Source organism: Fukomys damarensis, unplaced genomic scaffold (assembly GCF_012274545.1).
Source record: "Fukomys damarensis isolate Sample0158 unplaced genomic scaffold, DMR_v1.0_HiC HiC_scaffold_20, whole genome shotgun sequence".
Taxonomy (NCBI): Eukaryota; Metazoa; Chordata; class Mammalia; order Rodentia; family Bathyergidae; genus Fukomys; species Fukomys damarensis.
In genome coordinates, this window is record NW_022900932.1 from 2,293,045 (window position 1) to 2,309,059 (window position 16,015).

A 16,015-nucleotide genomic window follows, 5' to 3' on the forward strand; every position below is an offset into this window, starting at 1 on the left:
TCTTGTGTGTGTGTGTGTGTGTGTGTGTTTCAGGGATCAAATTCAGGACCTTGTGTGGTGCCACTGAGCTACATTCCTGGCCTGATTATTTTTTAATTTATTATACAAATAGTGCAAAGCGTTATACTAACCCTGATTAATACCCTGCTCTCAAAAAGTTCACAGCCAATACTGGAGCTAGATTAAAAAATGTGGCCTAAGAAACCCATGATGGGGATGGTACCAGCTACTTCAGTGGCACGAAAAAGCTGATTAAGACCCCCTTCATAAAAAGGCAGCAGAGGTTTCACAAACAGTTCTTCCATGTGCCAGAATATGGCTGTCAGCGTGGGTGGCAGAACTGATCCGGGGATGCCGAATAGGAGCCAGAAGTAATCACCTTCCCAAAGTGTGTTCCTCCAGAGTTGTTCAGTGTGGTGCTTAGAGAAATGTGACTTTGTGGCTGAGAAGGTGAATTGCAGCTGGGATTTGTTGGCCTCTTAAAGAGAGACTTCCACAGTCCCATCTCCATGGTAAGGACTGTGGCACACGGGAAAGAAGATAGCGAGGGAGTCTGCCGTTGGGGTGATTGATCCCACCTACCTGCTGCTCCTGGCTCGTAACTCCAGGTGACCACATCCTTGGGCAGCACGGGATCTGTTGGCTGTAGTAAGCATTTCAGCCGACCTTGGCTGACCTTATTGAAGGGGAATTTAGGGAATTTATGGAAGGGTGCCTCCTGGAATGGCAGGAAGGGCCTGAGGACCCTCGGATGAACAAGCTCAGGATCAGCTCTGGAATACATGGAGCAGGAATTCTTGGCCATATACTGTGAGGTGGTGACAGGTTTTTTGTTTGGTGCTGGGGGTGGAGTCTGGGCCTTGAGCATGCTAAACGCACACACTACCACTGAGCTGCACCTCAGCCCTGATTCTTGTTTATTTTGTCACTGGCCTAAAGATTACATTTCCTGGGAGAAAACTTTGAGCCTCATCCATCCTCTGGCCAGAGTACTTCCATTCCATCAAAGTGTTGTAGGATGTACTTGTACTGACTCCCACCATAAATTAATTAGCGCTGCAAACATGGACTAATACTTTTTTTAATTTAAAAAAAAATTGAAAAGCAAAACAGCAACAACAAATCCCAAAGTGTTGCTATGGCAACAAAGTGGGCATGGAAACTTCAAAAGGAAATGGAGCCAGGTGTGGTGGCTGTGTAATCCCAGCAGCACTCGGTAGGCAGAGGCAGGAGGATCGCTGTGAGTTCGAGACCAGCCTGGGCTACATAGTTCCCGGTTGGTCTTAGCTACATAGTGAGACTCTGTCTCAAAACAAACAATGACAAAAAAAAAAAAAAGGAAATGGAAATCTCAGGACAGAGTGGAGAGTATGCTGGGCAGCACACAGCAGCAGAGGTCCCACCCAGACTGTTCTGCATTGGTTACCTATTTGGGGATCCTTAAAGCCAGCTGTGCTTTGCATTTAATGAGTGTTCAAGAAATGTCAAACCTATGGGCTGGGGATGTAGCTCAATGGCACTGTGCCTGCTTGGCAAGCACAAGGTCAGAGTTTGATCCCAGTACAAAATATTTCATCCGGGATGGTGGTGCACCCTGTAATCCCAGCATCCTGGAGGCTGAGGCAGGAGAATCACTGAGTTTGAGGCCCTCTTAAACTACATAGCAAGATCTTGTCTCAAAAAACTGATAAGAAAAGAAAAAAGAAATGTTAAATCTGCTAATTCTATCAAGCTAATTAAAATACCTTGTTAGTTTTTAAACTATTATTCAGAAAAGTTAGTTCTATGATGAAAGATTTTGTTTTAATTCTAGCCCTATTCCCAGAGCTTTTTGAATTATTTCCTCATCCTGACCTCACCTTCTAGGTTGTTGTAGTTCCGTATAAACATTTAATGCTCGTAGGATTGTGGGAATTAATATATGTAAAGTATTAGGAACAGTTACTTGCACACTTTAAGCACGAGGTAAACGTTAGCTATTACTGTGTGTATGGGACCTGTAGTCCTCGGTTTCCTACACCTGTACTCAGATGAGTTCTCCCAGGGAAGGGTTGCACACATAAGGGAAAATATTTTCCCTTGTTTTTTTTTAATTTTTGAGACAGGGTCTCACTTTGTAGTTCAACCTGAACTCACTATATATCCCCGGCTGGCCTTGAGCTCACAGCAGTACTCCTGCCTCAGCCTCTCAAAGGAAAAATACTTTCAACCAAATGGAATTAGGTGTGTAATACTCAGTGAGGGTTAGATGTTATTCCTGTTTCTATTACTGATCTCATAAGTGCTGGAGTTCTTCAGGGGTCTCTCTGCCCTCTTCTAACTTTATAATTCCTGGGTGATGTTAGTCACTCTGAAGTTAAAGCATTTAAATAGGTATGTTTTTAATTCTTTTTTTCATTAAATTTATTGGTACATTTTAGGTTTATAATACAATGACATTCATCAATGGGAATTTGTTTCTTTACATGATACATCTTGGTGATCTTTAATTTTGTGTCTCCAATTTTCCTAATCTCCAAACCCACTTAAATTTTTTTCCTTCTTTCCTTTTTCCTTGAATCACAAGTGCCCGCTCTGTACTCAGCACTGATGAAGAGAGCAATTCAGTATCTTTGGACATTAGGGAAAATGCAAATCAAAATTACTTTGAGATTCCCTCTCATCCTCCTCAGAATGGCTATCATCGAGAATACAAAAACAATAAATGCTATTGAGACTGTAGGGGAAAATCCCTTCTACACTGCTGGCAGGGATGTAAATTAGTACAGCCACTATGAAATCAGCATGGAGGCTCTTCAAAAAACTGAAAATAGGGCCAGGGATTTAGCTCAGTGGTGCTGCCACCTGCCTTGCAAGCGCAAGGTCCTGAGTTTGATCCCCAGTATCAAAACCAAAAACCAAAAAACCCTGAAAATAGCTGGGCTTGGTGGCACAATTCCGTAATCCCAGCACTCGGGAGGCTGAGGCAGGAGGATCACTGTGAGTCCTAGACCTGGGCTACAAAATGAGTTCCAGGTCAGTTTCAACTACATAGTGAGACCCTGTCTCAAAAATAAATAAATAAATAAATCCACAAACAAACAAAAAACAAAACCCTTCCCTGAAAACAGAACTGCCATTTGATCCAGCTCTAACACTCAGGTGTACCTGAAGGAATTAAAGCCAACATACTTTAGGGGTGCCTGCCTACCCATGTTTATTGCAGCACAATTCACGACAGCCAAGTACGGAATCAACAGATGACTGCATGAAGAAAATGTGGCACCTAGATACAGTGGAGCATTATTTAACCACAAAGAGGAATGAAATTCTGTCATTTGCAAAACACTGGTTGGATCTGGAGACCACCTTGTTGAGCAAAACAAGCCAACTCAGATAAATACTGTGTTCTTCCTAATGGAGGGAATCTAAAAACAAGATGACAAGATAGCAGGAAGTGACTGCTAGTCCAGAGGAAGGGAGTAAGAGGGAGTGGGGAGTGAAAAAGCGGATAAGGGGGGTTGTAGGAACAAGCTTGTGCCCATCTAAACGGTCCCCCGGAAACACGGTGAAAGAGGGGGAGGCTGGTGGGCGGGGGACCCTCCTGTCACCTGCAGGTCCCGTGAGTGAACAGTAGGAAGAAGGCCTCCCAGGAGCTTGGGCCTGGACGATCTTAGGGCCGCCATTGAACCAGCTGTGTAGATGAACCCGCTGCCTCACCTCTAGCCTGCTCCTCCGCTGTGTCTGGGTTTGGCAGCTCTTCCATAGGTGCCCAAGGCTGAGACCTGAGCGCACCCCGTCACCCGCCGGTAATACTTGTCCTGCCAGTGCTGTCCCCACCCCCGCCCAGGGCCTTGTGTGCTAGGCCAGCGGGCTGCCACTGAGCCACGCTCACCTCTACACATTCTGTTTTCTTCAGAGCTGGGGGTAGAACCCAAGGCTTTGTACAGCTAGGCAAGTGCTGCACGTCTGAGCTGCATATCCAGCCCTGTTATACATTCCAGTTCCTTCTCCTCATCAATACTGCAACCTCCTCCCTGCTCTTTTGTGCGTTTTTGTCTTTTGAGACAGGGTCTCACTATGTAGTTGAGACTGACCTGGAACTCTCAGCGATCCTCCTGGCCTAGCCTTCCCGAGTGCTGGTATTACAGGCGTGCACCACCACACCCGGCTACGTTTTTGTTTTTGTTTTGTCTCCTGTCTTCTGTCTTGCCTCTCTTGGTACTTTACATACCATGGCCAGAGTGGGCTTTCCAAAGTAAAAGATATTTTCACTGCTGTCCAGTTTAAATCTTTCATTGGCTTCCTTTTACTTGTTCACGAAGCCCCGTGATCTGGTTCTAGTTTCTAACGTGTCACTGCTCATTATTGTCTCTCCTAGGCCTCTGCTTTTCCTGCTTCTTGTGCTTCTCTGTCAAGGGGAAAGTTCCCGTTCTGCTCCCATCCCTGCTGTAACATCACTGGGTGCCGCGGCCCACACCTGCAGTTCCGGCCCTGAGAGGACGAGGCAAGAGGATGGGAGGTCCAGGCGGTCTGGACTCCAGGGGAAACCCTGCCTCTTCTGTGAGTAAATAAATGCTGGGCTGTCTGGGGGTCTCCCTGACTATTCGGCGTGGGCAGGACCCCTGCAGTGTGCCATGGTAGCTCTTTCTTCCCTCCTCTAGCAGTTTCTTATATTCGATAAATATTTTCCAGTTCTCCCTCGGTTTCCCATTGCATATGTGGAGGACCTGTCCTTGTGAGCTTTTACCTCCCGGTGTGATGAGGAAGAAAAGAAGCTGAGGAGGAGAGTAAGAGACAAGGAAAGCCCCTCACACCCACCGAGGTAGCAGGCGGGGGCTGGGGGGACAGGTGGTTTTGGTAATGTGTTTAGTGGATGCGGACGCCCAGAAAGAGAAGGGACTGGTCTGTTCGCCGCGGAGACTGGTGAGGCTGGAGCTGCACAGGGGAAGGAATGAGTTGTGATTGAACAAGTGTGTAGGGCTGGGTCGTGCAAAGCTCTTTCAGATCACAGGTAAGGGCGTGGATTTGGAAGCGCAGTAGGAAGGGGTCGGGGATGTAGCTCAGTGGTTCCGCCACTTGCCCCTGCCTCGCAAGCACGAGGTCCTGAGTTTGATCCCTGGTACCCACCCCCCAACAAAAGAGTTTTCAATGGCTTGTGAAAGCTGAGAATGTCGTCTAACAGGAGAGTACTTGCCTAGCATACAGAAGGCCCTGAGTTCGAACCCCAGCACCGGAACCGGAAGAAGGAGTCGAAGGAGGGGAATAGTGCTCAAGGCATCTGAAAAAGAGTCCTCTGCAGAGTGGATATTTGATCGTTAGGGACCACGTGGAAGCAGGAGGGACAATTAGTCGTTCGGTGGTGCACGCAGGAGGGGAGCCAGCACATGCTGTGGAGAAGTAGGTGAGTAAGAGCTGTCGCGTTTGCTCGTTCTGAGGGATTAATGCACTGTGAGGAGGTCGGTGTGAAGGCAGAGTGCTAGTCTCGGACTGAGCAGCTGGATGAGAGGTCCTTGGAGAAGAAGACAGGAGTATGCAAAGTTGGGGGTGGACCAGGGGTTTAGTTTGTCACTGTCAGCTATCCGGGGGGCAGCTGCAGGTATTGTCCACTGTTCATCTGGATCAGGGCTTGGCAGACGTATTCTATAAAGGGTCAGGCAGTACGTATTTCAGGCTTTGCAGGTCAAGAAGCAAAATCAAAGAAATCATACACATATATAAAACGAAAATTTCCAGGCCGGGCGTGGTGACACCTGTAATCCCAGCACTCAGGAGGCTGAGGCAGGAGGATCGCTGTGAGTTCACCACCAGCCTGGACTACATAGTGAGTTCCAGGTCAGTCTCAAATACATAGTGAGACCCTGTCTCAAAAAACCACAAACCACCCAAACAAACAAAGTGAAAATTTCCACATGGTGGCTCATACCTGTAATCTCGGCAAGCGGGAGGCTGAGGCAGGAGGAACACGATGAGTTTGAGGCCAGTCTGGGGTACACAGGAAGACCCTGTCTCAAAAAAAATCATAATATAATAATTGAGTGCAGCTGTCTGCAGTCGAGGTCCGCTGCTTAACTGGGGTTCAAGGGCTGCGTTTCCTATCATAATGGTAAGTGTTCACTGACTTCTGCTGGGCTGTAATGAGAGTCTCATGTTTGAGAGGTTGGTGAGGGGAGCGCGATGCTTTTTACCTCTGACAAGAAGCATCACCATCGGGAAGGTTCTCAGCCACAACTGCGCCTGCGGCTTCAGGAGGCAAAAGGGGAGGGGGAGGAGAGGAACTCGGCCTCCGGAGCCAGGCCAGCCTGGTCAGGGTGGAAAGGGCCGCGACAGGCCGCCCTCCATCCGCAAGATCTATCTTTCCCAGTGTCTTTACAAAACAGATGCTGCTCAATCCTGACAGCAGCCCAAGGACCTACGGCTTTGTTTTACTGTTTGAATGTTACAGTTTATTCCATCTTCACAGGCACGCACATTACAGGGCATAAGGCACACACCTTCCCCTCCCCGTGTAACCACTTGCAGTACTTTGGCATTTTTATGATACCCAGGTTCAATTCATCAACCTGGGTTGAGAGCTGGCAGCAGCAAATCTGCAGTTTACGTCCTTTCTCCGTAGCTACTCCCAATGTCCCAACTCCTGAATTGTGCTATGAGCCCTGAAATGGTGCACTCAGCACCTTCAAAGCTTCTGTAATTCCACCTGGCCTTGAACTCCCTACGTGGGCTCAGACTTGCTGCATTCCTCCTGCCTCAGCCTCCCAAGTGCTTGGATGACAGGTATGCATCACCACCCCTGGCTGGCACTCGTGTCTTAATCTGACACCTTTGTTTAACTCAGGACCAACCTGGGCTACCAGCAGTCTGTTAGTCATGACATAAAAATGAAACTTTCCACACATGGATTGAAACTGTTGTGCCTGGATCCCTTTTCAGAGTATTAGCTTCCTGTGAGAGAAGGAAGGTCTAACTGATTGCTTTCATGCACCATGACACCTGTGTAGTGAACCTACCCTCCTTCGCGGCACAAAGCCACCCCGGTCATCCTGACTAGTTTATATTATTTACGCTCAGTGTCTTTAAAGCTGATCTCAGACCAACCACCATCTCCAAAACAGTTCAATTTTACTACCTCGAGTTCCTCCGAGATGCCAGAGCAAGTGAGAAATTACCTCCCGGCAGAGTAAGGTTCATTGTTTTCTCCAGGTGAGAAGAGAACACCCACAAGGAGGAGGTAAGACTCCCTCCTGAACACCTCGTCGAGTCTGATGGCAGTTTAGTGCCTTAGCTGACAAAATCCGGAGTCCTCAATATCCTGATTCATGGAACTCCTGACAGGTGACCGAGATGAACAGGCGCTTTCAGGTTTTCGTTTACCACGGCCTGTGGACCCCCGCCCTTCAATAGGGAATTTGCTCCTCTTTTGTTTTCTGAGCACGGCGGCAGCAAGGAGTCACTTATGTGCGGCCGGAGAAATGTGAGGTTCAGATATGCGCAGAGAAGAGCCACACAGTGATCTGAAGAAAAAAAAAGCTTATTATGAAAGCGCAGCAGGTGTGACCACGGTGGGATACTACATTACCACTCAGGCAAGCGACAGCACCGAGGACGAAGGGGAACCCTCTGGGGCATGACCGCGCCTGAGAGGAGCGTTTCCGGGGCCATGGGAGACAGCGCCGCCCACAGCCAGTATCTCAAACGCGATTGGGAGTCACCAGGCCTGTGTGGCTGGACGGGACCCTAACCAGGCTTGGCGAGGACCCTTCGTGCATGGACAGTTCTCTCTGGGCTGGGGACGTAGCTCAGTGGCACCGCACCTGCCTGGCAAGCGCAAGGTCCTGAATTCAGTCTTCCGTTCTGGAAAACAAACCAACCAACCCAGTTATCTCTGTACCTCCCTTTCCCAGGAGGTAGCCAGCCTCCCTGAAGAAGGGCTCGCAGGCAAGGTCACGTCAGAGAATGCATATGTCTCAGATAATCCTTCTTTAACTTAATCCTTTCAGCTGACCGGGACTGAGGAAGCTCTGATACTGCACTTCATGGCTATGGTAGTGGTGGCAACTATGTGGTCCAGGCTGGCCTCGAACTCACTGTGTAGCCCAGGCTGGTCTGAAATTTACAGCGATCCTCCTGCTTCAGCCTCCCAAGTGCTGGGGTTGCAGGCGTGCACCAGCACACCTGGTTTATTTTTGTTTGTTTTAGCACATGATTTTAGCTGGGCATATTCATTACTTGGAGAGTACATATGTAAGTCTGTTTAGAGTCAGTTCCTACCTTTTAGCATGTCATCACGTTGTAGATTAATCACCTCGAACTGAAGGTTAGGAGGAAGGTAGCTTCGCAATTGCATAGTTAAATGAAACATGGAATTTTTTTCTTGCAATCACATGAAAGTCCAAAAAGCCTGTTGGAACTAAGCTCAGAAAAATATACCTGCTGCTCCCAATGTGGATGGAAATGGAGATCTTGTTTCTTGTCTGAGCTTTTGATGGCACAGGAAGTACATAAAGCAGCTTGGCTCTCCTGTGATTCAGATGACTTTCAGAACTTTATTGCAATAGGAGTTCCCCACAGATGCACTCATTTGCCTTGTATTGTAGGTTAAATCACCATGTCTGCCACAAAAATTCTAAGTTCTCAAGCCAGTGTTTCATAATAGTGGTTGTACCAGTCAGGCTTATCCAGAGAAGTAGAACCAATAGGATGTGTATAACACCTACATTATCACTTTTTTTGTTTGTTTGTTTTTGGTACTGCGGATCGAAGTCGGGCCCTTGCGCTTGCGAGGCAGGTGGCGGAACCATTGAGCCAAATCCCTGGCCCTGTAATACCTATATTCACTTAGTGATTCATTTCAGGGAATTGTCTCACACAACTGGGGCTGGTAAGTCTGACTTTTTTCTTTTCTTTTTTTTTTTTTTTTTTTTTTTTTTTTTTGAGGCAGGGTCTCACTGTATAGCCCAAGCTGCTCAAACTCTCAGCAATCCTCCTGCCTCAGCCTCCTGAGTGCTGGGATTATAGGCATGGTAAATCTGAAATTTATAGGGCAGGCCAGCAGGCTGGAAGCTCAAGCAGGATTTCAGTGTTAGTCCTGAGGCAGAATTTCTTCTTTCCAAGAATCTCAGTGTTGACTCATTAGGCTTTTGATAAATTGGATGAGACCTCCTATCATCACCCAGTAATATCCTTTCCTTAATGTCAAGTGATTATAGAGGTTGACTAGAAGATACTTTGAGAGGAGTATCTGGACTGTTTTCTGACCAAATGGTGGGGTGCCATAGCCTGTCCAAGTTAACACATAAAGTTTAATCATTACAAATGGTTGGGTTGAAGGCCCAGGGATTTAGCTCAGTGGTCCCACCGCCTGCCTTGCAAGTGCAAGGTCCTGAGTTCGATTCCCGGTATAAAAAAAAAAGGTTGGTTAAGGGCATGTTGGGCATGGTGATGCATGCTTGTAATTCCACAGTTTAGGAGACTGAGGTAAGAAGATCACTGTGAGTTCAAGGTTAGCCTGGGCTGTAACAGTGAGTTCAAGGCCAGCCTGAAATCCATAGCAAGACCCATTCTCACAACAAAACAAAAATCTCAAAACAAGTAGTTGAGGGCATATTCATAAAAGTTTCAGTCTCCATTTGAGCTCAAGAAAAATCTCAGTAAAATATTATCACCACTAAGCCATTGAACTACTAGGTGGTAAGGAAAATCAGGCTATTCAGTTTTTATTTCCTTCCCTTCTTTTCTCTTCCACACCCTTCCCTTTCTTTCCTTTCATTCTCTCACTAGATACCAAAGCTAGCCTTGAACTTGTGATCCTCCTGCCTCAGCCTCCCAAGCAGCTGGGCCTTTGCACATGCCACACCTATTTTCAGCTTCTATTTCTGACAAAACTATATTAATTAAGGCTGCTGTAACAAATTACCACAGACTGAGTGACTACACAACAAACATTACTTCTTACCATTCTGGAGGTGGGGAGTCCAAGATAAAAGTGCCAGCAGATCTTATGTTTGGTGGGAACTGCCTTCCTGGTTTGAAGACAGATGTCTTTTTCTGTGTTCTCTGTGCTAGAGAGTAGAGAAGAGCAAGGTCTTCCATGTCTCTTCCGGGAACACTGACCCCATTCACGGGGGCTCTTCCACCCTCAAATACCAACACATTGGGGACTGGGGATCAGTATGTGAATTTGGAGGGAAGAAAACAGCATTATGTTAAGACCATAGAATATGAATAGAAAGGGTACATTAGTAATAACAGAAGGACCTGAAGTATACCTCAGGGCCAGAGTACTTGCCGGGCCTGCTGGAGGCCTTGAGTTGAATTCCCAGCAACACACACGCACCTCCCCACACACACGAAAAAATTTTTATAGAATCTGAAAATTTTGAGTGATCACATATTAAAATGGTAATGGTAAAAAGAAAGACTCTGGCCAAATATTTTAATGATGCCCAAAGGGAAAAATGCAAATTTTGCCTGATGGTTTTGAATCCTTTTCCTGAATCATTCTTACTAATTACCCATTGATTATTTTAATCACTCAAAAACTGGAAAGCGATTTTTCTGATAAGTTCTACTCCTTTCAGAGTGATTAGGAAAAAATGTTTCTATATTTTAAGAAATCAGGTGGGGGGTGGCACACACCTGCAATCCCAGATCTTGGGAGGCTGAGGGAGGATCACATAATGAATTCAGCCAGGCTTAACTACATAGTCGGACCCTGTCTCAAAAAAACAAAAAAGCAAAAACAAACAAACAAAAAAACCCCAAAACAACCAAATCATGGCCCAGCATAGTGAAATCTCAGCATGTGAGAAGCTGAGGCAGGAGGATCGCAATTCTGAGGCAGCCTGGGCTACATCGTAAGTTCCAGTCCGTTTTGAACTACACAGTGAGGCCCTTTGTCAAAAATAAAGTAAAATTGAGCTGGGGACATAGCTCAGTGGCACTGCACCTGCCTCACAAGCACAAGGTCCTGAGTTTGATCCCCGGTACAAAAAAAAAAAAGGACACCAAAAATGAAATAGAATATAGTGAAATACACTACACTATGCTACACTGCAACAAAATATAAAAACACATGTCTAAGAGAATAATATGAATTTAATGTAATACTTGTCTTATCAATGGCATATTTCTGATCATGAACTGAACAGATTCCCATAACTTCTTTTTACTTTTTAGTTTACACACAATAATTTGGGATGAGGGTTTGAGACAGGGTCTGGCTATTAAGACAAGTCCGGCTTCAAATTCACTGTGTAGCCCAGGCTGGCCTCGAACTTGTGATCCTACTGCCTCAGCCTTTTGAGCGCTGAGATTACAGATGTGTACTCCCATGCCAGCTCCAGCAGTAAAACTAAATGAATCCAGGTATGGTAGGGTCGCCATCTGTAATCTCAGCCCTCTTGGAGGCTAAGGCGGGAAGACGGCTGGTTCAAGGCCAGAGCAACTTGGTGATTTAATAAAACCTGTCTTAAAATTCAAAATAAAATTAAATTAAAAAGAGATGCGGACGTAGCTCAGTGTGGAGGCCCTGGATTCGATCTCTAGTACCAGTAAATTAATAAGTAAAATGGCTGGAGAGGTAGCTCCGTGCAAAGGCCTTGGGTTTACAACCCAGTACTACGAAGACAACAGACAAACAAACGAACAAAGAGACATAGAATTACTGTGTGTCCAGCAGTTCTCCTTTCAGGCACATACTCCGAAGAATTAAACCCTGGAATGCTAGCAGATGTTTCGTAGCAACATTCTTCACGATGATCAGGATGTGGGGCCTGTATTTTGTACTACATTTGTACGATCGTGTATTGCTTAACAAGGTGGATCAACAATAAGCATAAGTTTGGGGAACTTGCCCTTCCACGATTTTGTCATTGCGGGAACATCGAAGGGTGTACAGCGTTTATACAAAACTAGTGGTGGCAAAATTGCCGACTGGAACTCTGCCGTGCGGGTCATGACTGTGGCCCGTACACGATGATGGGACCTTACTCGGCCTTAAATGACAAGGCGTTGGTGGGCAGGTAGGGTCCACCTGTACGGGAACCTCTCAGAGTCCGAGTGCCCAAGCTGAACCCAAACCCGCTTGTCTACTGCAGACTGCCAGCGCTGCAGTTAAACCTCAGCGCTGTGGTTTTAGTTTAGAAAAAAACAACTGCATTAGCATCTTTTGCCCTAAAAGAACAACAGTAACAGAGCTTTCCGTGGTAAAGTTTCTTTATTGAAAGGTACAAGTTTGCATTTGGCACGCTTTTGCAGGATTAATGTGATCTTTGCTGTTGGATGCGTGCTGATAACTCCTCAGACGTTGGCAAGGTGGCTCACGGGTGACGGCGAGGGCTCTGCCTGCCGCCACAGGTCCACTGCCACTGCCGGCCGGCGTAGTCACAGTCGCGGAGACAGAGTAGGATGGTGAGCACCAGGAAGTGGGCAGGGGGCGTGCGGAGCCACCGTGCGGGGCTTCAGTTTGGAAGGAGGAAAAGGTTCTGGAGAGAGATGCTGGTGATGGTTGCACAGCCATGTAAATAAACAATATACAGAGCTGTCCACTTAAAAGTGGTTTAAAACGGCAAATTTTGTGTATATTCAACCACCATAAAAATTAATGAACGCATGGAGAGAGGCACTGAATCTCACTGGTTGTTAACATCACCCAAAAAGAGACGGCCAGACATTGTGTTCCTCTTGTGGAAAACGCCATCACCACCTATGAATTAGTTTTGCCAAAAATATCTATCTTGAATCCAGTGAAGTCTCCAGACCTAACTACTCATTATAGAAAACACAGAGGGCAGGGAGACATGTTAAACCATGTGAAACCACACCACCCTGATGCAATCCGCAAAACCAAGAAAGAAACCTGAAAGGACAAACAACTCATCTAATTTAACCAGAAAATGCCAAGGGGGGAAAAAAGAGATGGATTTAAAAGATTTTAAAGCATATGAAAGAATGTAAACTAGGCGTGGTGGTACATGCCCGTAATCCCGGCACCCGGGGGCTGAGGAGGAGGGCTGCTGTGAGTTTGAGGGCAGAGCCTCAAACAGTGAATTCAAGGCCAGCCTGAACTGCATAGCAAGATTCTGTCTCAAACAAACCAAATCTAAAAGACATAATAACTAATTGTAATGTGTGGACCTTGTTTGAACCCAGTATTCTTGTCGGTTGGTTTTTGTTGTCATTGTTACTAGGCAAGTGCTCTTACCATTGAGCTACAGTCCTAACTCCTTTTTTATTTAAGAGGCAATTGTTTTTTGATGCCCTTGGTTATTTATGGGTAGATAAATTTATCTATTGTTAAGGATTGATTGAAAATATTAAATACAGCTGGGCTGCATTAATTAAACACAGCGCACGCACCTGTGGTCCCAGCTATGTTGGAGGCTGAGCTAGGAAGATCACAGGTTCAGGGCCGGCCTGGATAATTTAATGAGGTCCTGTCTCACAATAAAAATTAATTAATTAATTAAAAATGAAAGAGAGGAAGAATGAGGCCTGGGAGTATTTAGCATTCCCTGGTTCAGTCCCCGGTACAAAAAACATAATAATAAATAAACACATGTGTGTATAAATATGCACATAAACATATATGTAGGCTCTAAAAACTTATGTACTCATTTATATATTAATATTATATATTAAAATGTATGCACTCATATATTAATATTCATATATTATTTAATACACATTCATAAATTTTAAGAGTCAATTTAAAGAAACATTGAGAAATAAACTTTATAAATACATATAAAAATTTTTTTGGTGCCAGGGACCAAACTCAGGACCTTGCACTTACACAGAAGGTGTGGTGCCGTGAGCTAAATCCTCGGCAAATTACTTATATATATTAAAATGTCTAATTAGAAATTTTACATTACAAACACAGTTCTGGTCCAAGTTAATAAAATTATTCTTAAACTGGGTATGGTGGTGCACGCCTATAATCCCAACATTTAGGAGGCCGAGGCAGGAGGATCTCAAGTTCAAGCACAGCCTGGGCATTTTAGTGACTTAATATAACCCACCTCAAAATAAAAACTTTAAAAAAAAAAAGGGCTGGGGGGGGCCAGGGATTTAGCTCAGCGGTTCGGTGGCCTGCCTTGCAAATGCAAGGACCTGCGTTCAATCCCCCAGTACCAATAAATAAATAAATAAATAATAAAATAATAAAATAAAAATTACGCTGGATGAAAGCTGGAAACAGCAGACCAGAATAAAGAGGCAGAGAACAGTGCAGAACAGTGAGATCCTGTCTTCCCAGCCCACTGGGATCTCTGGGATTGAGTTCCATCCCACATCCCAGAACAAAACCACTTTCTGCTGGACTCTTATTAATAAGGGCGGGGATGTAGCTCAGTGGTAGTATTCTTGTCTAGCATTTTAAAGGCACCGTGTTTGATCCCTACGTAGCACCGCACACACACACAAAGATAAAATAACTTGTTGCTCTCTGTATGGATGTAGCCCCAGTATATATATTTTTGGTGGAAAAAGCAAAGCACAATGCGTAGCATGCAGTGCTCTGTCTGAGCAAGGACAGGCGTAGGGAGGAGACGAGCGAGTCCTTAATATTTGCACTGCTATAGTAAGTGACAGAGCAGGAGACTTCCGGAGGGATGACAGGGTGGTGAACAGCAGGAAACAGCATCTCTAAAATTTGGTGTCCGGATGCTGGAACATAGCAGTGTGAGGAAGAGAAGGAGGGAGATGGGTCCCCAAGACCAGAAAGGACCTGAGGTGACAGTTGAAGCCCATGAAGAGAGTGAAGAGAGGAACTTCGGTGCAGGAGGAGGAGGAAGAAAGTAGCGCTTACTCCCTAAGCCCTGACACGCCGCCTGGGAGGGGCTGCTTGAGCCTGGAGATTCACAGTGCTTACTGACGACCCCAGAGGCCCCCACAGAGAAACGCACCGGTGGACAGAGCAGTGGAAGCAGCCGCCTGCAGGGGCTGGTGAGTTACTGAGGTCCACATGCTCCCCGGAGAGGGCAGTCGGCCAGTAGCCCCCTGGGAGAGGGGCCCGCTGAGCTCAGAACTCAGAGCAGCTGTGCGTGGTCGCCATCAAGTGGCTCCCAGGGTCAGGGTGAGGCAAAGCCAACTTGAAGTCCGCAGGAAGGCAAGGAGCAAAGTTGGAACTGGGAGGAGGCGCTTGGAGAATTGCTGTCTGAACAAATCAGGTTCCAGCCTCACAGCCGGGAACCGGCCTGAATTTCAGTGGGACCAAAGGTGCACGCTGGCTGGTTTCTACAGCTAAATGATAGCATCCTTACAACACACTGAAACTTACGGGGCAGAAAGAAAGCACTCCTGTGAGAGAAATTTATAGCAGTGAATTCCCATACGAGAAAAACAGAACAAGATCAAATAAACAACCTAATGCTGAACCTCAAACTTGTAGAAAGAAAGCAAATCAAGCCCAAAGCTTGTAAGAGGGAGGAAATTATAAGATCAGAGCAGAAATCAATGCAATGGAAATTGAGAAAACAATACAAAGAATCAGTGAATGGAAGAGTTGAATTTGAGAATACTGTTTGCCTCTCAAGGTCATTAAGGAGTTCGAGAAGTAGCGGCCTTAGGTCTTCTCAAAATTTCTTGTAAGGCCCAACAGTGAATCCATCAAGACCCGGGCTTTCTTTGTTGGTAGATTTTTAATTACATCTTTAAGGACCAAACATATAAAATATATTGGGTAATGGGGAGAAAATATTCAAATGAGAAGGGGAACAAGAGAGGGGAGAGGGTGAAGGGAAGGAAGGCACAAGAAGAAAAAAAAAGAAAATGGGGAAAAAATGGAAACAAAGCTTTTGTAAATAAGCAAGGGAAGCCAGGTGTGGTGGTGTACGTCTGTGATTCCAGCACTCTGGAGGCTGAGGCAGGCGGATCACTTTGACTTCGAGGCCAGCCTGGACTATTTAGCAAGACCCTGTCTTCAGAAAGGAGGGAAGAGGGGTTAAAAGGAAGGGCGGGGAATGGGGGAAAAAAACCAAGCCAAATATATCATGCACCAATACGAATTCCCTATGATGAATGCTATGTCTAT

General features: G+C 45.9%; 1 protein-coding gene across 7 annotated transcripts in view; it reads left to right on the forward strand.

The window, feature by feature from the left end:
• The window catches only part of Zbtb9 (zinc finger and BTB domain containing 9), a 24,930-nt gene that overhangs the window by 4,243 nt on the left and 4,672 nt on the right, over positions 1 to 16,015 (forward strand). For 5 of the 7 annotated variants that reach the window (XM_010605295.3, XM_010605291.3, XM_010605292.3 and 2 more), the window contains exons 4-5: positions 4,361 to 4,542; positions 4,675 to 5,321. The gene's annotated coding sequence lies outside the window, so the exon portion shown is untranslated. Of the gene's footprint in view, positions 1 to 4,360; positions 4,543 to 4,674; positions 5,384 to 16,015 lie in introns of those variants that run through there. The other 2 variants (XM_010605290.2, XM_010605289.2) reach the window with 2 other exon arrangements.